The sequence below is a fragment of the Arachis ipaensis genome, chromosome B1, assembly GCF_059453495.1.
Source record: "Arachis ipaensis isolate K30076 ecotype BB chromosome B1, ASM5945349v1, whole genome shotgun sequence".
NCBI classification, from domain to species: Eukaryota; Viridiplantae; Streptophyta; class Magnoliopsida; order Fabales; family Fabaceae; genus Arachis; species Arachis ipaensis.
The window spans coordinates 73,347,980-73,369,790 of record NC_142436.1 but is presented as its reverse complement, the minus strand read 5'-3'; the positions used below and the strand labels follow the sequence as shown (position 1 = coordinate 73,369,790).

Genomic DNA, 21,811 nt, shown 5'->3' with positions numbered 1-21,811 from the left:
AATAACTTAAAGGAGACCGACATAACGAAGTCGGACTCCTACTACTAAAAAGTTATAAAATTAATCCCTGAAAGAGATCTGACAAAGATCCAAGAAAGAGGATTACAAAAATAACTTAAAGGAGACCGACATAACGAAGTCGGACTCCTACTACTAAAAAGTTATAAAGGTAATCCCTGAAAGAGATCTGACAAAGCTCCAAGAAAGAGGATTACAAAAATAACTTAAAGGAGACCGACATAACGAAGTCGGACTCCTACCACTAAAAAGTTATAAAAGTAATCCCGGAAAGAGATCTGACAAAAATCCAAGGAAGAGGATTAAAAAAATAACTTAGAAAAGGACGACGTAAAGAAGTCGGCCTACTACAAAGCAAGTTACAAAGGTAACCCTCGAGAAAGACGGGACAAAGGACTACCAAAACAACTTGGAGGACCAACTTGAAGGAATCGGTTATAAATCGTCAGAAATACAAGCAAGAGCGAGAAAACCGAAAAACAAGTCGGACCCACATAACCATAACCTCAAAAGATCCAAGCTACAAACAATAAAACAAAGCAATCTGAGGAGGTCGAGATGCAAGATTTCAAACATCAGTAGAAAAAATGCCAAGTCAAAAAGCTACTTCTTTTTACTCTACAAAAAAGTTATAAGGCCCGGAAGGCCACCAAAACCTACCGTAAAGAGATAGCGAGATACCTTTTGTTTGTCAAAATAAAAAGTTGCTAAACAAGCAACTTGAAATGTCAGCACTTAAATAAAAAGTTTTAAAAGCCCACAAGTCGGGCCAACTACATATCCAGAAAGAGATCAGTAAACATCCGGAGCCTTCTTGGCAGCATCAGGACAAGGAGAAGGAGGACGAGTCTGGATCAGCACAGCGTCCACAGTTCCATCCTCTCGGTTCAGAATCTGGCAATCCGAGTCAAGCGCAGCAGGAGGAACTAAAGAGGTCGACACTTTGGCAGAGGACGCAGGGGGAACAACCTCATCATCACCATCCTCATCATCAGGAACAATCTTGCCATCCCTGACAACGTTGTCCAGGCTAAAAGAGGTGAGATCGGCTTCGGGAGTAATGACCTGAACTTACTCCCTCAAGTTCTCACAAACAGCAGTTACGCTGCCAACGAGATGACTTTGGAGCTCAGAATAATCTTCCCGGACACTGTCGAGCTCCCCCCTCAGGCGCAGCACCTCCCGATAAGATGTAACGTAACTCTCCTTATGCATCATGGCTGCGTCCTAAGCCAACCTCAAAGAAGCCGCCAGTGATTGAGAACTTGCCTCCTCGTTCTTCAAGTCCTTCTCCAGCTTGGCTACCTTTATCTCAAGCTCCTCCTTCAACTCCTTCATCCGATCAAACTCTTGTTTCGCCTCCTCCATAAACGCTTTAGTGGCGTGGAGAGGGAGATTCTGAGCAGTCCAATATATGGCAGCCGCCATATACGCCATCTTCACGTGATTTTGAGCCATAAATTCCAAGTGACGAAGGATGGACACATCGTCCATGGAGAGAGCGCCGTAGGGACCGATTTGCTGATCCACAAATTCAATGGGATTAAAATCAGGAGCATCGAGGTCAAAGGGCTCAGCAGTCTTTTGTTTTTTATTGGGAGGAGCAACAGAGGGAGCAGCAGAAGTAGGGTGAGGATCCACCAAACAGACTCGGGGTGTAGGGATCACCTTCTTCACCCCGGGAGAACTCGGCACTGATGGCTTCTCGCGCACTTGGGAGGACCCCTCCCCAGCCGCTTTGGCCGCAACATTTCTGGCAGCAGTCGCCCTCTGCGCCCTCTTAAAAGCTTTCATGGATTCACTATTCTTCATTGCCTCTGCAAATAAAACAAGAAAATTCAGCTATAAGTCGGACAAGTCGGAGAGACAGCTACAAGCAACATAAACAAGATAATAAAAGAAACACAAAATACCCAATTCAGTTTGAAGAAGAGAAGGATTGGTTAGAAATTTCTTTGTGTCAAGATGGGGAGATTGACCCTAGCGTTCTTCCGAAATAGTCACAAAGGCTCGCTCAGCCTCATCCAACATTTCCCACGAATACCTGGAGACCCTCACGTCTTTTTGCCATTCCAAGGGAAAAGCAGGTTCGTCATTCTCATCCAGAAAAAAGGGGTGAGCTCCTTCAACAGCTCGGACCTTGAAAAAGTAGTTTTTAAAATCACGAAACGACTCGTCAAACATGGAAAAAACCTTTTTTCCCTGGGTAGAATGAAAGGAGACCCAAGCTGACTTCTTTTTTACCACACCGGGCTTAGTCAAGACAAACAGATAGAAAAAGAGAGATTGGGAAGCAGGAATACCAAAACCATTGCACAACAATTAGAAGATTTTAATAAAACCCCAGGAATTAGGGTGAAGTTGAGAAGGGGCAACGTTACAAGACCATAACAGGTCGGTTTCAAATTGGGTAAAAGGAAGGGTGATACCCAGCTGACCAAAGAAAAAATCATAAGCATAAAAGAAGGGGCGACCATCAACAACCCGAGTAGAAAAGTAGACTCTCTCGTCAGAAGAAGGAGGGACAAGTTCATTGTTCTTCTCATCACCAGAATTACTACAGACACTATGAAACTGCCTAAGCTGAGCACAAAATTCAGAATCAACCAGCGAGACACACATGAGAACCATGGAGTCCACCCAATCGGCCATACCCGCGGGAACCTGGGAAGGCATCTCTAAAACGTTATTTCAGGAAGACATGAGGTCAACTAAATCCTACAAAAAGAAAAGAAGAATGGATTACTTAAAAACATCTCGGACAGGGGGCAAGACATCTCGACGGATGGATAAATAAAAAAGGGAAAACCCCAAGACTCAAGACAAAAAGTCTTAGGGCATCCCTTGGAGGCAGTAAACAAGCAAGGTCTTTAAGTTATTTCTACAGCCTACATCCCGGCACTCATCAAAATAAAATCCAGAAAGAAAACAAAGGAAGCAAAAATGCAAAAGGTCCACCCTTTTACAGTTTATCAGCAGAAAGCACTATTTCCATAGTTTATCAGAAATTCCAAAAAGGGCCAAGTGGAAAAACAGCAAAGACACAACCTTTTTTCAGAATAAAGTCATCATTTCAAAGCTTCAAATACAAAAGCATTCACAAACATGCAAAGTTCTAAAAGTATCAAGCAACAGACGGAGAAACTACAAGACACACTGATAAACCACTATTTTATGATTTATATTGTATTTAATTGTGTGGTTTTATCATGATCCTTACCCACTTATTCATTAAATTAGCATGCATTTAGATTTCCTTCCTGAATTTATTACATGTTTGAAAACTGCTTCTTAGAGACTTTAATTATTTATTTTTAATTCTCCTCTATTCCATTCGATGCCGTGATCTGTGTGTTAAGTGTTTCAGACTTTATAGGGCATGAATGAGTTGGAGATTGGAAAGGAAGCTAGCAAAAATGGAAGAAACACAAGAATTTGAGGAGATAACCAGCGAGAAGTGGCACGGTCGCATGGCTCACACGACCGCGCGAAGGAGAGCAAATCGCAGTGACGCGGCCGCATGGCTCACGCGGCCGTGCGGATTGGAAAAGCTCTGGCGACGCGGTAGCATGGACGACGCGAACGCGTGGCGAGGAAAAGCGCGAATGACGCGTCCGCATGGATGACGCGATCGCGTGACATGTGCGATCTGCATAATCTGCAGAATTCGTTGGGGGCGATTTTGGACCCTATTTCGACCCAGTTTTCGGCCCAGAACAGCAGACTAGAGTCAGAAAACATGCAGAAACAAATAACACATTCATTCAGAAACAGTGAGAGATCTAGTTTTACTCTCTTAGGTTTTTCTCTCTAGGTTTTAGAATTTTAATTTTCAATTGGTCTTAGCATTGGAACATTGAGAAGAGTTATTTCCTCATCAAGACTTCGTCATTCTAGTTTGTTTTCTTAACTTGGTTTCATTCTTCCATGTTCTTTGCTTTGTTCAATTTTGTCATTCAGATACTTTTATGATTATTTAATGCAAGGATTATTTTTTAAATCAATTTCAATTCCAACAATCATGTCTTCTTTTAATTCCCTTTCATGTGCTATGGATTTATTATTTACATGCGTGAGTAGTTTCTTTACTTGATGGGGAGTTGATTAAAAGGAACTCTTGAGTTAGAAGGATTGAAGGAAAAATTTGTAATTGGGTTAAATGTTGGATTGCTATCCTGTCACCAATGCCAATCCCTTTGAACTAAGTGGGTTGCAACTTGTGAACAGATCTGGCATTCCAACTTGTTTGACTTTCTCTTACCTAGTAAAGGATAACCAAACAGAACAACCATTAATTATAAATTAATCTTACAATCACTCCATCAATAGTAGAAATTCCAACTGATCAACTCCCAGTCAAGGCTTTTATTCATATTATTTAAATTTCCTCAATTTACATTCCAATTTACTTAGCTCAACTTCTTGAAACATCTGATTAATAAGATAGCACACTTTTCTGCAACTCGTTGGGAGACGACCTGGGACTTAAAACTCCCAGTAATTTTTAATTCAAACTCTCTGTGACATACTTCTAAATTGATAGGCATATTTTCGGTGAGTTAAGAACTATACATGCAACGTAATCATTTTAATAATTTTTAATTCACCAGCTTCTGCGTCTCATCACACATAGTGATCAGCAAAAAAGACAGAAAGATCCAAACTTTCTCAAAACAGACACAAAAATGGTGTAGAGGAAGGAAGGAAGAAGAGTCAAACCTGTGAAATGAGAGAAACTGTGAAGAAAAGCAGGGAAGCAGAAGGCAAAAAGCCAGAATCACCCTTCTCCCACGAAAAAGCAAAGTAACAAAGCAACGTCGCTAGACTAAAACGCGCAACTGCAAACTCCAGATGGAAGCTTCAGAAAAATCAAAAAAGGTGAAAGTAAGAAAATGAAAGAAGAAATATGAAGAAGTTACGAAAAGGGTGAAGGAGAAAAACCGTTTCTGGAATACAAAATTCAAAAATAGGGAAGTTAGGGAAACGGGGCAATTAAATGTCAATTAAATGCGGATATTAAAACCGCTTGCATTCCCAAAAAAAGCGCTAATACAAAAGCGCGTGTTTGTAGAGGAAAACGTTCTACATTCAAAAGCTGCTACAAAAAGAAGTCGACAAGATGCTTGAGTTCGGCTTCACTACAAAAAGGACCAAGGAATTCGACCTCGACAGCGAAGACCGAGCTCAAGCAGGGGCACTGTTCATACCTTGGGTCGAGCTATCCGACCTGGGATGATCGACGACAAAGCGACCGACCTCTTCGGGTCAAGTGGACCGACTTCTTCTTAAAGAACTCGGCCGAGTCAACAAGAGAGCCCAATAAAGGGCCCAGGTAGAGGAACACGACTCAAATCCTAAGGCAGCCCAAGCCTATAGAGATAAAGGCAGTTCCGTTGAAGATACGCTGACCTCAAATCAAAAGATCAAGATAAGATAAGATAACTAACTTATCTTATCCAAAAGGTCACACCTCACCTTTATAAATACACTGGAGCACCCAGGTATAACTCATACTCGGATTCTACATAACACCTGTTTAATACCCGTACTAACTTAAGCATCGGAGTCTCTTGCAGGTACCCCCACCCTTCGGTGATAGAGGATCAGCAGCACGTTCAATCCAAACAAGTCGGATGCACCAGCTCCTACCGCCATTTACCAGCCGGACACATCGGTTCCGACCAGCACAGAAGATCTCGTCCGAGATCGACTTACAGTTTCAGGTAACCCTCGGAACAGGTATCAATGTTTGGAAGAGGATATGGATCTTTTGGACATGTCTTGTTTAAGTCGGTATAGTCAACGCACATCCTCCACTTATTGTTCTATTTTTTGACCAGCACCACATTTATTAGCCAAGTCCGGTATTTGACCTCTCTAAAGAAGCCGGCTTCTAGGAGGGCTTATACTTGCTCCTCGACCACTTGGGCCCGTTCAGGTTCGAGCTTCCATCTTCTATGCTGAACAGGTTGAGATCCTGGGTATACTGATAATTTGTGCGCCATGAGCTTGGGATCTATTTCGGGCATGTCGGAAGCTTTCCAGGCAAAGAGGTCGGAATTTTCTTGTAGGAGCCTTGTCAGCTTCTGCTTTAAGTCTTCTTTCCAATTGGCTCCTATGTTGGTGCTTTTTCCGCCCTCTTGCCCGATCTGCACTTCTTCAGTCTTCCCTCCAGGCTGTGGTTGCAGCTTTTCTTTAGCTTGGATTCCTCTGAGTTTAATGGTATTAACCTCCTTGCCTTTACCTCTCAGGTTTAGGCTTTCATTGTAGCATTTTCTCGCCAGCTTCTGATCTCCCTTGATGGTTACAATTCCCTCTGGTGTTGGGAATTTCATGCAAAAGTGGGGGTGGATACCACTGCTCCAAGCCGATTTAGGGTCGTTGATGCATTCACATATTTGCTATTTTAACTAGTTAGTTTAGTTAAATTTAGTTCAATTTCATTCATTATTACTAAAATAAACAAGCAATTTTGTGAGTTTTTCTCCATGCATCCATGAACCAAGAACTAAGTGAAATTTGGCATAATTCATGCAAATGACTCAAGGAGTTTATATATAAGTTGATGTGAATGATTCCCTTGAAAATTATTGCATAAGATGGCAAGACTTTGAGGAAGATTCTTTGGTTTACGTTAGGTGATGAAGAAAGAAGAATTTGAGCAAGAAAGATTGGGGATATAGCAAGCTTGGCAAAGAGGAAGAGACTTGGGCGTCGCCAACGTGCATTATCACTTGAGTGTTTGGCAATAACGCCAAGTAGCCCTGGAAGGTGAATTTGAAGCCTCAAGCAAGTTGCCAACGCCACCAACAAGGGCGTGTTTGGTGACAACTCCAGCAGCAAGAAGGCTTGGATAGGAAGGGTGTGAAGCACGTTGCCAACGCCAAATTCTGAAGGTGTGTTCCTTGGCAACGCAGCAAGCAACCTTGGGGAGCTAGTCTAAAGCCTCGAGCACGTTGCCAGCCTAGAGATGAGGGGCGTGTTTGAGGACAACGCAGGCAAACAACGCTGAATAGAAGACTTGGCCCAGGAAAGGGAGATGCACGTTGCCAACGCCAAGTTCTGACCTTACCTTCTTCAAGGATGCATAACTTGAGCTACAAAGCACCAAACGAAGTGATTCCAGTGGCATTGGAAAGTAGACATCAAGAGCTTTCTAACCATATATCATAGTATGGGGTTAGCATTCATTTGAATCTTCAAAAGCTGGCTTCATTTGGAGCCTCAGAAAGGAGCACGTTGCCAATGTGGGTTCATTGGCGTGTTCATTGGCAACGCAGCAAACTTGGAGCTAGGAAGCAACCACGAGCACGTTGCTAATTTGGAGTTATAAGGGTGTGTTCATCAACAACGCTAGCAGCTAGGCAACCTTGGAATGAAGCAACCCACGTTGGCAACTTGAAAGAACAAAGGAGTGTTTGCCAAAAACGCTGGTGAGCTAGACAGCCTGACCTTACCTCCTTCAATGGAGTATATCTTGAGCTAAAAAACTCCAAATGAGATGATTCCAATGGCATTTGAAAGTAGACATCCAGAGCTTTCCAACGATATATTATAGTATGGGTTTGACATTAGTTTCAAGCTTCAAAATCGGGCCTCATTTGGAACCTCAGAAACTGAGCATGTTGGCAACTTGGAATCCAAGTTGGCAACGCCCTTGCTAAAATTTGGCTCCATGGGAGGCATAACCCACGTTGCCAACTTGGGGAAGGTGAAGGTGTGTTTGCTAGCAACGCCTGCGAAGCTTAGCAGCCTTAGAAGGTAACCCACGTTGCCAACTTGAGAATGTGAAGGCGTGTTTGTCAAAAACGCCGGCAACCCTGGCAGCCGGACCTTGTCATCTTCAATGGAGCATAACTTGAGCTACAGAGATCCAATCGAGGTGCTTCTAGTTGCGTTAGAAAGCTGACATTCAGATCTTTCTAACCATATATAATAGTTGATAGTGAAGTACAAAATTAAAGCTTAAACCAGGGGCAACTTTGGACATCAAAATTGAAACCAAGAAGAAGAAGAGCCAAGTTGTTAGCAACAACTTGGGCTAGCAACGCCCATCTCTCCAAATAACTCCCAGCCCAGGAAATCCATGAGCACGTTGCCAACATGCATTTACATAGGCGTGTTGGCCAAAAATGTGGTGCTACAATTTCATTGAGAAGCTAGCTAATCCAACCTCAAGCAAGCAAAGCCCATAAATCTCAACCAATTAAGGCCACAAGAATCATCTAGAATAGTTAATTTTCATTTTGTTTTTTAATTTGTTTTTAATTTCATTTCAATTTGTAATTTAGGGATGTCTATATAAAGACCATAGTTTCATAGAATTAAGAGCTCTCTCTTAGATTTTTTTTAGACTTTTTATTTTTTTTTACTTTTTGGACACTTAGACATTTTTCTAGCATTTTTATTCTCTACTTTTTCTCACCGGTTTTCTATTTTTTGTTTTTCTAGCAACTTTGAATTATAGTTTTAAGAACTTCTTCTTCTTCTTCTTCATTCTTCTCTACACTTAGTTTAATTTTTATCTATTGCAATTGTTGTTAAAATTGGAGCTATGATTCACTAAACCCCATTTTCATTAGGGGGAAGAGCTCTGTTTATTTGAATGAATTGATAACTCTTCTTCTCCTTCTTAATTCAAGTGGTTAATCCAAGAGGAAACTCTTGTTCTTCAAAGATTCAATCACCATCGAGAGAGGGATTAATCTATATGAATTATGTGGTGAATTTGGGAAAGGAGCCACATAATTCAGTTTAGAGTTCATCCTTTCATGATTTCCTTGATCAATACACTTTGGTTGGTATGTGAGATGTAACCTCCCTTAGTTAAGATTCTGGAAGTTGTGTGGCTTGGATTAGAAATTGAACTTCATCTCTTCTCATGAACAATTAGATCACGAGAGTGGCAATTGGTTGTGTTGAGAGAAATTGAGTTACCAAGAGATTGGGACTCAATTACCCACAAGTTGCCATGGATCTATACCTATGATTGAGAAGGAATTAATCAACATCAATTCAGGAGAATTTGCATCTCTGATCCCTAATGATCCTCTCCATCATCAATTCTCATTTCTTTTGCTCTTTAGTTGTTTGAATACCCATTACCCAATTCCCTTCTACATTCTTGCAATTCATTATTCTTGTCATTTGCATTCTGTTTCTATATTTCTTGCTATTTACTCTTATGCTTTTTAAAATTCTGCAATCTTTACTTTCTTGCAATTTATCTTTAATGTTATTTAAGTTTCTTGCATTTTAAGTTTCAGTTATTTACTTTCATCTTCTTTCTCTCTTCTAGTTCTTTAAATTCCTTGCCATTTAAATTTTTGCAATTATGTTTAAAAAATCACAAATCTCATGAAATCAAAACCATGTTTGCTTGACTAAATCTACCATTTAACTAAAATTGCTTAATCTACCAATCTCCGTGGGATCGACCTCACTCTTAGTGAGTTTTATTACTTGATACGACCCGGTATACTTGCCGGTAATTACGTGAAACATTAATTTTTTGCGTATCAAGTTTGGTGTGGGAAGGGAAAGAAAAGGAGGAAAAGCACAACAATAGAGAAGATAAATTACAAGGTTGTAAAGTTCTTTTTCCTCTCATTTGTTTTCAGCACTTTAAATTGCATGATTGTCTTATTACCTTCTCTGTATACATGTGTGGTATGAATAGGCATAGTTTGATTTCTAAATTGCAACATGCTGTTGTGACATTATGACTACCAACTTGAGTTTTGTGAATACAAAAGCAATAAAGTATCATGATCTTAAACAAACAAGGAATTAAAGAAGAATTTAGTATGTGCATACAAGTATTGGAAAGCTAGTATGATTGATTGTTGCTCAAGTACATTAGATTTTATTTAATTGAAGTTTTCATCTAGGACATTTTGTGAAATCTTTTGAAAATCATGAAAACCTTGAAGAAGCAAATGCAATTAAGGCAAGAAAAGAAAAAGGGAAAGAATGAGAAAGCTGAAGGCTCTGAGTACCAATGACAATTTTATTGTTATGTACTTGTGGTGTTTATGTATCAAGTAAAATGCTTGAAAACAAAACACTTAGAAGTCAAGGCTAGACTCAAGTGCAAAAGCACTCCCTCAAAGCTCAAGGATCTGAGCATCAATGATTAGAGAGTCAAGAAAAGAAATAAATGAGCTTAATGAAGTCCTCTAATTAAATGCTTGTGGTGCTTATGTATCAAGTGGTAATACTTGAAAACAAAGCATTTAGAGTCGTAGTTTTGTTATCAACTCATGGGGCAAAGCACCCAAAAGGAGAAGCTAATAAGAAAATCAAAAGCTTGTTTCAAGGAAGAAATATAAGAAAAAGATTTCATAAATTGAGCTAGATAGAAGCATCAATCATTTACATTTCTTTTGTGATTGTAGCATGCTTAGAAAACTAGCTTACCATGAACATTGAGTTGCTATTCTTCTTACCTTGGATTGTCAATCTCTATTGCATGATTCTTTTCTTGCTTGAGGACAAGCAAGGTTTAAGTTTGGTGTTGTGATGCATTCGCATATTTGCTATTTTAACTAGTTAGTTTAGTTAAATTTAGTTCAATTTCGTTCATTATTACTAAAATAAACAAGCAATTTTGTGAGTTTTTCTCCATGCATCCATGAACCAAGAACTAAGTGAAATTTGGCATAATTCATGCAAATAACTCAAGGAGTTTATATATAAGTTGATGTGAATGATTCCCTTGAAAATTATTGCATAAGATGGCAAGACTTTGAGGAAGATTCTTTGGTTTACGTTAGGTGATGAAGAAAGAAGAATTTGAGAAAGAAAGATTGGGGATATAGCAAGCTTGGCAAGGAGGAAGAGACTTGGGCGTTGCCAACGTGCATTATCACTTGAGTGTTTGGCAATAACGCCAAGTAGCCCTGGAAGGTGAATTTGAAGCCTCAAGCAAGTTGCCAACGCCACCAACAAGGGCATGTTTGGTGACAACTCCAGCAGCAAGAAGGCTTGGATAGGAAGGGTGTGAAGCACGTTGCCAACGCCAAATTCTGAAGGCGTGTTCCTTGGCAACGCAGCAAGCAACCTTGGGGAGCTAGTCCAAAGCCTCGAGCACGTTGCCAGCCTAGAGATGAGGGGCGTATTTGAGGACAACGCAGGCAAACAACGCTGAATAGAAGACTTGGCCCAGGAAAGGGAGATGCACGTTGCCAACGCCAAGTTCTGAAGGCGTGTTCCTTGGCAACGTAGCAAGCAAAGCTTGGTGCCATAGGGAAGGCTCGAGCACGTTGTTGGGCTGAGAGAGCATGGGCGTGTTCCAAGGCAACACCAAGCAAGGAAGCAGCCCTGGAGAAACCAGCACGTTGCCAACTTGGAAGAAAGGGGGCGTGTTCAGCAACAACTCCAGCAAACTTGGCAGCCTGACCTTACCTTCTTCAAGGATTCATAACTTGAGCTACAAAGCTCCAAAGGAAGTGATTCTAGTGGAATTGGAAAGTAGACATTAAGAGCTTTTCAACCTTATATCATAGTATGGGATTAGCATTCATTTGAAGCTTCAAAAGCTGGCTTCATTTGGAGCCTCAGAAAGGAGCACGTTGCCAACGTGGGTTCATTGGCATGTTCATTGGCAACGCAGCAAACTTGGAGCTAGGAAGCAACCACGAGCACGTTGCTAATTTGGAAGTATAAGGGCATGTTCATCAACAACGCTAGCAGCTAGGCAACCTTGGAATGAAGCAACCCACGTTGGCAACTTGAAAGAACAAAGGAGTGTTTGCCAAAAACGCTGGTGAGCTGGACAGCCTGACCTTACCTCCTTCAATGGAGTATATCTTGAGCTAAATAGCTCCAAATGAGGTGATTACAACGGCATTTGAAAGTAGACATCCAGAGATTTCCAATGATATATCATGGTATGGGTTTGACATTAGTTTCAAGCTTCAAAATCGGGTCTCATTTGGAACCTCAGAAACTGAGCACGTTGGCAACTTGGAATCCAAGTTGGCAACGCCCTTGCTAAAATTTGGCTCCATGGGAGGCATAACCCACGTTGCCAACTTGGGGAAGGTGAAAGTGTGTTTGCTAGCAATGCCTGCGAAGCTTAGCAGCCTTAGAAGGTAACCCACGTTGCCAACTTGAGAATGTGAAGGCGTGTTTGTCAAAAACGCCGGCAACCTGGCAGCCGGACCTTGTCATCTTCAATGGAGCATAACTTGAGCTACAGAGATCCAATCGAGGTGCTTCCAGTTGTGTTGGAAAGCTGACATTCAGAGCTTTCCAACCATATATAATAGTTGATAGTGAAGCACAAAATTAAAGCTTAAACCAGGGGCAACTTTGGACATCAAAACTGAAACCAAGAAGAAGAAGAGCCAAGTTGTTAGCAACAACTTGGGCTAGCAACGCCCATCTCTCCAAATAACTCCCAGCCCAGGAAATCCATGAGCACATTGCCAACGTGCATTTACATAGGCGTGTTGGCCAAAAACGTGGTGCTACAATTTCATTGAGAAGCTAGCTAATCCAACCTCAAGCAAGCAAAGCCTATAAATCTCAACCAATCAAGGCCACAAGAATCATCTAGAATAGTTAATTTTCATTTTGTTTTGTAATTTGTTTTTAATTTCATTTCAATTTGTAATTTAGGGATGCCTATATAAAGGCCATAGTTTCATAGAATTAAGAGCTCTCTCTTAGAATTTTTTTTAGACTTTTTATTTTTTTTTACTTTTTGGACACTTAGACATTTTTCTAGCATTTTTATTCTCTACTTTTTCTCATCGGTTTTCTATTTTTTGTTTTTCTAGCAACTTTGAATTATAGTTTTAAGAACTTCTTCTTCTTCTTCATTCTTCTCTACACTTAGTTTAATTTTCATCTATTGCAATTGTTGTTGAAATTGGAGCTATGATTCACTAAACCCCATTTTCATTAGGGGGAAGAGCTCTGTTTATTTGAATGAATTGATAACTCTTCTTCTCCTTCTTAATTCAAGTGGTTAATCCAAGAGGAAACTCTTGTTCTTCAAAGATTCAATCACCATCGAGAGAGGGATTAATCTATATGAATTATGTGGTGAATTTGGGAAAGGAGCCACATAATTCAGTTTAGAGTTCATCCTTTCATGATTTCCTTGATCAATACACTTTGGTTGGTATGTGAGATGTAACCTCCCTTAGTTGAGATTCTGGAAGTTGTGTGGCTTGGATTAGAAATTGAACTTCATCTCTTCTCATGAAAAATTAGATCACAAGAGTGGCAATTGGTTGTGTTGAGAGAAATTGAGTTACCAAGAGATTGGGACTCAATTACCCACAAGTTGCCATGGATCTATACCCATGATTGAGAAGGAATTGATCAACATCAATTCAGGAGAATTTGCATCTCTGATCCCTAATAATCCTCTCCATCATCAATTCTCATTTCTTTTGCTCTTTAGTTGTTTGAATATCCATTACCCAATTCCCTTTTACATTCTTGCAATTCATTATTCTTGTCATTTGCATTCTGTTTCTATATTTCTTACTATTTACTCTTATGCTTTTTAAAATTCTGCAATCTTTACTTTCTTGCAATTTATCTTTAATGTCATTTAAGTTTCTTGCATTTTAAGTTTCAGTTATTTACTTTCATCTTCTTTCTCTCTTCTAGTTCGTTAAATTCCTTGCCATTTAAATTTTTGCAATTATGTTCAAAAAATCACAAATCTCATGAAATCAAAACCATGTTTGCTTGACTAAATCTACCATTTAACTAAAGTTGCTTAATCTACCAATCTCCGTGGGATCGACCTCACTCTTAGTGAGTTTTATTACTTGATACGACCCGGTATACTTGTCGGTAATTACGTGAAACATTAATTTTTCGCGTATCAGTCGTTCTACCTATTAAGGCATTATAGGCCAAGCCCACATCAACGACTATGAAGTCGATGCTTAGAGTTTTGGGTTTCATCCCCTTTCCAAAAGTTGTATGTAGGGGTATGAATCCTAGTGGTTTTATGGGTGTGTCCCCCAATCCATATAGGATATCATGGTATGCCCTTAACTCCTTTTCGTCCAATCCCAACTTGTCGAACGCTGGTTTGAACAAGATGTCTGTTGAGCTCCCTTGATACCACCAAGGTTCTGTGTAGATGGCCATTGGTGAGAATCATAGTAATTACCACTGGATCATCATAACCAAGGGCAATACCCTGCCCGTCTTCTTTAGTGAAATAGATTGTTGGAAGGTCGGGCAGTTCGCCCCCGACTTGGTAGACTTCTTTCAGGTGTCTCTTACGAGATGACTTTGTGAGACCTCCTCCAGCAAACCCTCCTGAGATCATGTACATATGTCGCTCCGGAATTCGTGGTGGATCTCTCCGATCTTCTTCATCTCGCTTCCTTTTCCCATGATTGTTCGACCTTTCTATGAGATATCTATCAAGCCGGCCTTCTCTGGCCAGCTTTTCTATCTCATTTTTCAAGTCGTAACAATCATTTGTTGAGTGCCCATATAACTTGTGATATTCACAGTATTCGCTATGACTTCCCCCTTTTTGTTCTTGATAGGCTGAGAAGGTGGTAGCTTTTCAGTGTGACAAATTTTCTTGTAGATGTCAACTAGGAAAACTCGCAGAGGAGTATAAGAGTGATATCTCCTGGGCCTTTCGGTCCTGACTTCTTCTTTTTTCTTGGGCTCTCTCTCCTTCTCCTTTGATGAGTGAGAGTGCCCAGGTCGCCAGCTTGGTTCTCGTAGCCTGGCATTTTCCTCCATGTTGATGTACTTTTCAGCTCTTTCTTGTACATCACTTAAAGAAGTCGGATGCCTTTTGGAGATGGACGGGGAGAAAGGGCCTTCTCAAAACCCATTTACTAGGCCCATGATTACTGCTTCTGTGGGCAGGTCTTGAATTTCTAGGCACGCCTTGTTGAACCTTTCCGTGTAGTCTCTCAGGGATTTTCCGACCTCTTGTTTTACCCCCAAGAAACTAGGCGCATGCTTGACTTTGTCCTTTTGGATTGAAAATCGCATAAGAAACTTACGCGAGAGGTCATCAAAACTGGTGACCGACCTTGGGGGGAGGCTATCGAACTACTTCATCACTGCCTTTGTCAGAGTTGTCAGAAAGGCTTTGCAGTGGGTAGCATCAGAGGGCGTCGGCTAAATACATCCAACTTTTGAAGTTGCTTAGATGATGCTTTGGGTCGCTGGTCTCGTCGTACAAATCCAAATCAGGGCTTTTGAAGATCCTTGGAACTTTTGCCCTCATGATATCTTTACTGAATGGATGTTCTCCCCCCAAAAGAGAATTTTCTCGGTCACTATGAGAGCTCTTACCTTGGACATTGGATTCTAATCTCAAGAGCTTTTCTACAAGCTCTTTTCATCGCTCAACCTCTCTCCTTAGGTTTCTCTCCGCTTCTCGCTGTCATTCTAGTTCTTGTTCCAGCTGTTCTAGCCGTCCTTGGTGGCCGTGAAGCAGCCCCATGAGGTCGGCGGCGTGAGGTTGCCCCCCTTTTTCTGGTTCGTGCACTTTAGAGGAGATTCCCTTTGGCTCTTTCACCCTTGAGGGGCCTTCTCTGTGCTGGTTAGCCGCTCCTTGCAGAGTGATTACAGCTCTGTCATTGTTACCTGTGTCTTGGTGTTCTTGCTCAGATTCGGACGCGGTGTTTTTGTCCTCGTTTAGGTCGTTTACTGGTATGCAAAATCGTGATCGTTCATTCCTTGGTAACAGCGTCAAAAACTTAATACGCACGTTCATGATTTTAGTTCTTTGCAAAACTTTGCACAACTAACCTGCAAGTGCACTGGGTCGTCCAAGTAATAAACCTTACGTGAGTAAGAGTCGATCCCACGGAGATTGTCGGCTTGAAGCAAGCTATGGTCACCTTGCAAATCTCAGTCAGGCAGATTTAAATGGTTATGGTGAATTGATAATTAAAATATAATTAAAATATAAAATATGATAGAAATACTTATGTAATTCATTGGTAAAAATTTCAGATAAGCGTATAGAGATGCTTTTGTTCCTCCTAAACCTCTACTTTCCTGCTGTCTTCATTCAATCATTCCTACTCCTTTCCATGGCAAGCTTTATGTAGGGTATCACCGTTGTCAATGGCTACTTCCCGTCCTCTCAGTGAAAAGGGTCCAAAATGTGCAGTCACCACATGGCTAATCATCTGTCGGTTCTCGATCATGCTGGAATAGGATTCAGTAATCCTTTTGCGTCTGTCACTACGCCCAGCACTCGCGAGTTTGAAGCTCGTCACAACCATCCCTTCCCAGATCCTACTCGGAATACCACAGACAAGGTTTAGACTTTCCGGATCTCAAGAATGGCCGCCAATAATTCTAGCCTATACCACGAAGACTCTGATCGTGAATCAGAAGGCTAAGAGATATGCATTCAAGCTTGTTTTCATGTAGAACAGAAGTGGTTATCAAGCACGCGTTCATAGGTGAGAATGATGATGAGCGTCACATAATCATCACATTCATCATGTTCTTGTGTGCGAATGAATATCTTAGAGAAGAAATAGGCTTGAGTTGAATAGAAAAACAATAGTACTTTGCATTGAGGAACAGTAGAGCTCCACACCTTAATCTATGATGTGTAGAAACTCTACCGTTGAAAATACATAAGAACAAGGTCCAGGCATGGCCAAATGGCCAGCCTCCATAAAGGTCTATGATAGCATAAGACTGATCAAAGATATAAATACAATAGTAAAAAGTCCTATTTATACTAAACTAGTTACTAGGGTTTACAGAAATGAGTAAATGATGTAGAAATCCACTTCCAGGCCCACTTGGTGTGTGCTTGGGCTGAGCATTGAAGCTTTCACGTGTAGAGGTCTTCCTTGGAGTTAAACGCTAGTTTGTAACCTATTTCTTCCAGAATAGGGCAGAAAGCTGGCGTTGAACGCCAGTTTGTGTCATCTAAACTCGGGCAAAGCAAGGACTATTATATATTTCTGGAAAGCCCTGGATGTCTACTTTCCAACGCAATTAAGAGCATGCCATTTGGACTCTTGTAACTCCAGAAAATCCACTTTGAGTGCAGGGAGGTCAGAATCCAACAGCATCTGCAGTCCTTCTTCAACCTTTGAATCTGATTTTTGCTCAAGTCCCTCAATTTCAGCCAAAAATTACCTGAAATCGTAGAAAAATACACAAACTCATAGTAAAGTCAAGAAATGTGAATTTTATTTAAAAACTAATAAAAATATACTAAAAACTAATTAAATCATACTAAAAACTATGTAAAAACAATGCCAAAAGCGTATAAATTATCTGCTCATCACAACACCAAACTTAAATTGTTGCTTGTCCCCAAGAAACTAAGAATCAAATAGGATAAAAATAAGAGAATATACTATAAATTCCAAAATATCAATGAAACTTAGCTCCAATCAGATGAGCGGGACTAGTAGCTTTTTGCCTCTTGAATAGTTTTGGCATCTCAGTTTATCCATTGAAGTTCAGAATGATTGGCATCTATAGGAACTTAGATTTTAGATAGTGTTATTAATTCTCCTAGTTCAGTATGTTGATTCTTGAACACAGCTACTTTATGAGTCTTGGTCGTGGCCCTAAGCACTCTGTTTTCCATTATTACCACCGGATATATACATGCCACAGACACATAACTGGGTGAACCTTTTCAGATTGTGACTCAGCTTTGCTAAAGTTCCCAATTAGAGGTGTTTAGGGTTCTTAAGCGCACTCTTTTTTTGCTTTGGACCTTGACTTTAATCGCTCAGTCTCAAGTTTTCACTTGACACCTTCACGCCACAAGCACATGGTTAGGGACGGCTTGGTTTAGCCGCTTAGGCCAGGATTTTATTCCTTTAGACCCTCCTATCCACTGATGCTCAAAGCCTTGGATCCTTTTTATTACCCTTGCCTTTTGGTTTTAAGGGCTATTGGCTTTTTGCTCTTGCCTTTTGGTTTAAAGAGCTTTTGGCTTTTTCTGCTTGCTTTTTCTTTTTCTTTCCTTTTTTTTCGCCATTTTTTTCTTCTTCTTTTTTCTTTCGCAAGCTTTTGTATTCACTACTTTTTCTTGCTTCAAGAATCAATTTTATAATTTTTCAGATTATCAATAACATTTCTCCTTTTTCATCATTCTTTCAAGAGCCAACATATTTAACATTCATAAACAACAATATCAAAAGACATATGCACTGTTCAAGCATTCATTCAGAAAACAAAAAGTATTGTCACCACATCAAAATAATTAAACTAGTTTCAAGGATGAATTCGAAACCATGTACTTCTTGTTCTTTTGTTTTTAGAATAGTTTTCAATTAAGAGAGGTGATGGATTCATAGGACATTCATAGCTTTAAGACATAGACACTTAAACACTAATGATCATGTAATAAAGACACAAACATAAACATAAAGCATAGTAAACAAAAAATAGAGAAAAATAAATAGACAAAGAGATTAAGGAACGGGTCCACCTTAGTGAGGGTGGCGTCTTCCTCTTCTTGAAGAACCAATGGTGCTCTTGAGCTCCTCTATGTCTCTTCCTTGTCTTTGTTGCTCCTCCCTCATAGCTCTTTGATCTTCTTTAATCTCATGGAGAATGATGGAGTACTCTTGGTGTTCCATCCTTAGTTGTCCTATGTTGGAGCTTAATTCTCCTAGGGAGGTGTTGATTTGCTCCCAATAGTTTTGTGGAGGAAAGTGCATCCCCTGAGGTATCTCAGGGATTTCATGGTGAGGAATTTTCTCATGCTCTTGTTGAGGTCCATGGTCTCTTGTTTGCTCCATCCTTTTCTTAGTGATGGGCTTGTCTTCTTCAATGAGGATGTCTCTTGGCCATAACTTCATAGAAGTGGTCTTGATGGACCTTTGAGATGAATCTCTCCATCTCCCATGACTCAGAGGTGAAAACAATTGCCTTCCCTTTTCTCTTTCTTGAGGTTTCTCTGGCCTTAGGTGCCATTAGTAGTTATGGAAAAACAAAAAGCAATGCTTTTACCACACCAAACTTAAAAGATTTGCTCGTACCCGAGCAAAAGAAGAAAGAAAGTAGTAGAAGAAGAAGAAAATGGAGGAGATGGAGGGAGAGAGTGTATTTGGCCAAGGGGAAGAAGAAAGGGTTATGTTGGGTGAAAATGAAGAAGGAATGAGAGGTTTATATAGGAGTGGGGGGAGGTTTAGGGTTTGGCCATTAGGGTTGGGTTTGGGAGGGAAAAGAATTTGAATTTTGGAGGTAGGTGGGGTTTATGGGGAAGAGTGGAGGGATGTCAGTGGTTAAGAGGTGATGGGGAAGAGTGATTGGGGTGATTGGTGAAGGGTATTTGGGGAAGAGGGTTATGAAAAGGTGTGAAGAGGAGAGAAGAAGAGGTGGGGTAGGTGGGGATTCTGTGGGGTCCACAAATCCTGTGGGGATCCTGTGGGGTCCACAGATCCAGCGGGGTCAAGGACTTAACATCCCTGCTCCAATTAGGCGTGCAAAACGCCCTTTGTATGCAATACTGGCGTTTAACTCCAGACTACTGCCTGTTTTGATGTTAAACGCCCAAATGTAGCCTGTTTCTGGCGTTTAACGCCATGTTGATGCTTATTTTTTGCATTAAACGCCAGCTTAGTGCTTGTTTCTGGCGTTAAACGCCAGACAGATGCTTGTTTCTGGCGTTTAAACGCCAGAGTGCTCTTCCTCCAGGGTCTGCTGTTTCTTTTGCTATTTTTTTATTCTGTTTTTAATTTTTTCAGTAGTTTTTGTGACTCCACATGATCATCAACCTAAAAAAAACATAAAATAACAATAGAAAATAAATAGATATAATTAAATAACATTGGGTTGCCTCCCAACAAGTGCTTCTTTAATGTCAATAGCTTGACAGTGAGCTCTCATGGAGCCTCACAGATATTCAGAGCATTGTTGGGACCTCTCAACACCAAACTTAGAGTTTGAATGTGGGGGTTCAACACCAAACTTAGAGTTTGGTTGTGGCCTCCCAACACCAAACTTAAAGTTTGACTGTGGGGGCTTTGGTTGACTCTGCAGTGAGAGAAAATTTTCATGCTTACTCTCCATGGTTACAGAAGGAGATCCTTGAGTTTCAAACACAAGGTTGTCCTTATTCAGTTGAAGGACCAACTCTCCTCTGTCCACATCAATCACAGCTTTTGCTGTGGCTAGGAAGGGTCTTCCAAGGATGATGGATTCATCCTCATCCTTTCCAGTGTCTAGGATTATGAAATCAGCAGGGATGTAAAGGCCTTCAACCTTTACTAGCACGTCCTCTACTAGTCCATAAGCCTGTTTTCTTGAGTTGTCTGCCATCTCTAATGAGATTCTGGCAGCTTGCACCTCAAAGATCCCAAGTTTCTCCATTACAGAGAGTGGCATTAAGTTTATTCCTGACCCCAGGTCACATAGAGCCTTCTCAAAGGTCATGGTGCCTATGTTACAGGGAATTAGAAATTTACCAGGATCCTATTTCTTTTGAGGTAGAGTTTGCTGAACCAAGGCATTTAGTTCCTTGATGAGCAATGGAGGTTCATCCTCCCAAGTCTCATTACCAAATAATTTGGTATTCAGCTTTATGATTGCTCCTAAATATTGAGCAACTTGCTCTTCAGCAATGTCTTCATCTTCTTCAGAAGATGAATAGTCATCAGAGCTCATGAATGGTAAAAGGAGGTTCAATGGAATCTCTATGGTCTCTAGATGAGCCTCAGATTCCTTTGGTTCCTCAAAGGGAAACTCCTTATTGGTCAGTGAACTTTCCAGGAGGTCTTCATCACTAGGATTCACATCCTCCTCCTCCTCTTTGGGTTCGGCCACACCAAGTAAGGTAATGGCCTTGCACTCTCTTTTTGGATTCTTCTCTGAATTGCTTGGGAGAGTACTAGGAGGGGTTTCAGTGACTCTTTTACTCAGCTGGCCCACTTGTGCCTCCAAATTTCTAATGGAGGACCTTGTTTCATTCATGAAACTTAAAGTGGCCTTAGATAGATCAGAGACTATATTTGCTAAGCTAGATGGATTCTGCTCAGAATTCTCTGTCTGTTGCTGAGTGGATGATGGAAAAGGCTTGCTATTGCTAAACCTGTTTCTTCCACCATTACTAAAGCCTTGTTGAGGCTTTTGTTGATCCTTCCATGAGAAATTTGGATGATTTCTCCATGAGGGATTATAGGTATTCCCATAAGGTTCCCCCATGTAATTCACCTCTGCTATTGCAGGGTTCTCAGGATCATAAGCTTCTTCTTCAGAAGATGCCTCTTGAGTACTGTTGGATGCAGCTTGCAATCCATTCAGACTCTGAGAAATCATATTGACTTGCTGAGTCAATATTTTATTCTGAGCCAATATGGCATTCAGAGTATCAATTTCAAGAACTCCCTTCCTCTGAGGTGTCCCATTACTCACAGGATTCCTTTCAGAAGTGTACATGAACTGGTTATTTGCAACCATGTCAATGAGTTCCTGAGCTTCTGCAGGCGTTTTCTTTAGGTGAATGGATCCACCTATAGAATGGTCCAATGACATCTTTGATAATTCAGACAGACCATCATAGAATATATCCAGGATGGTCCATTCTGAAAGCATGTCAGAAGGACACTTTTTGGTCAGTTGCTTATATCTCTCCCAATCTTCATAGAGGGATTCACCTTCTTTCTGTTTGAAGGTTTGAACATCCACTCTAAGCTTGCTAAGCTTTTGAGAAGGAAAGAACTTGGCTAAGAAAGCTGTGACCAGCTTATCCCAAGAGTTTAGGCTATCTTTAGGTTGAGAGTCCAACCATATTCTAGATCTGTCTCTTACAGCAAACGAAAAAAGCATAAGCCTGTAGACCTCGGGATCA

At 40.7% G+C, this 21,811-nt stretch overlaps 1 non-coding gene across 1 annotated transcript; it reads left to right on the top strand.

Moving 5' to 3' along the window:
* Nucleotides 1-21,549: 21,549 nt before the first annotated feature.
* Nucleotides 21,550-21,657, top strand: LOC148577023 (small nucleolar RNA R71). Its single transcript, XR_015904239.1, has one exon. It is a non-coding gene; the product is annotated as a small nucleolar RNA R71 (small nucleolar RNA).
* The last annotated feature ends 154 nt before the right edge of the window (nucleotides 21,658-21,811 follow it).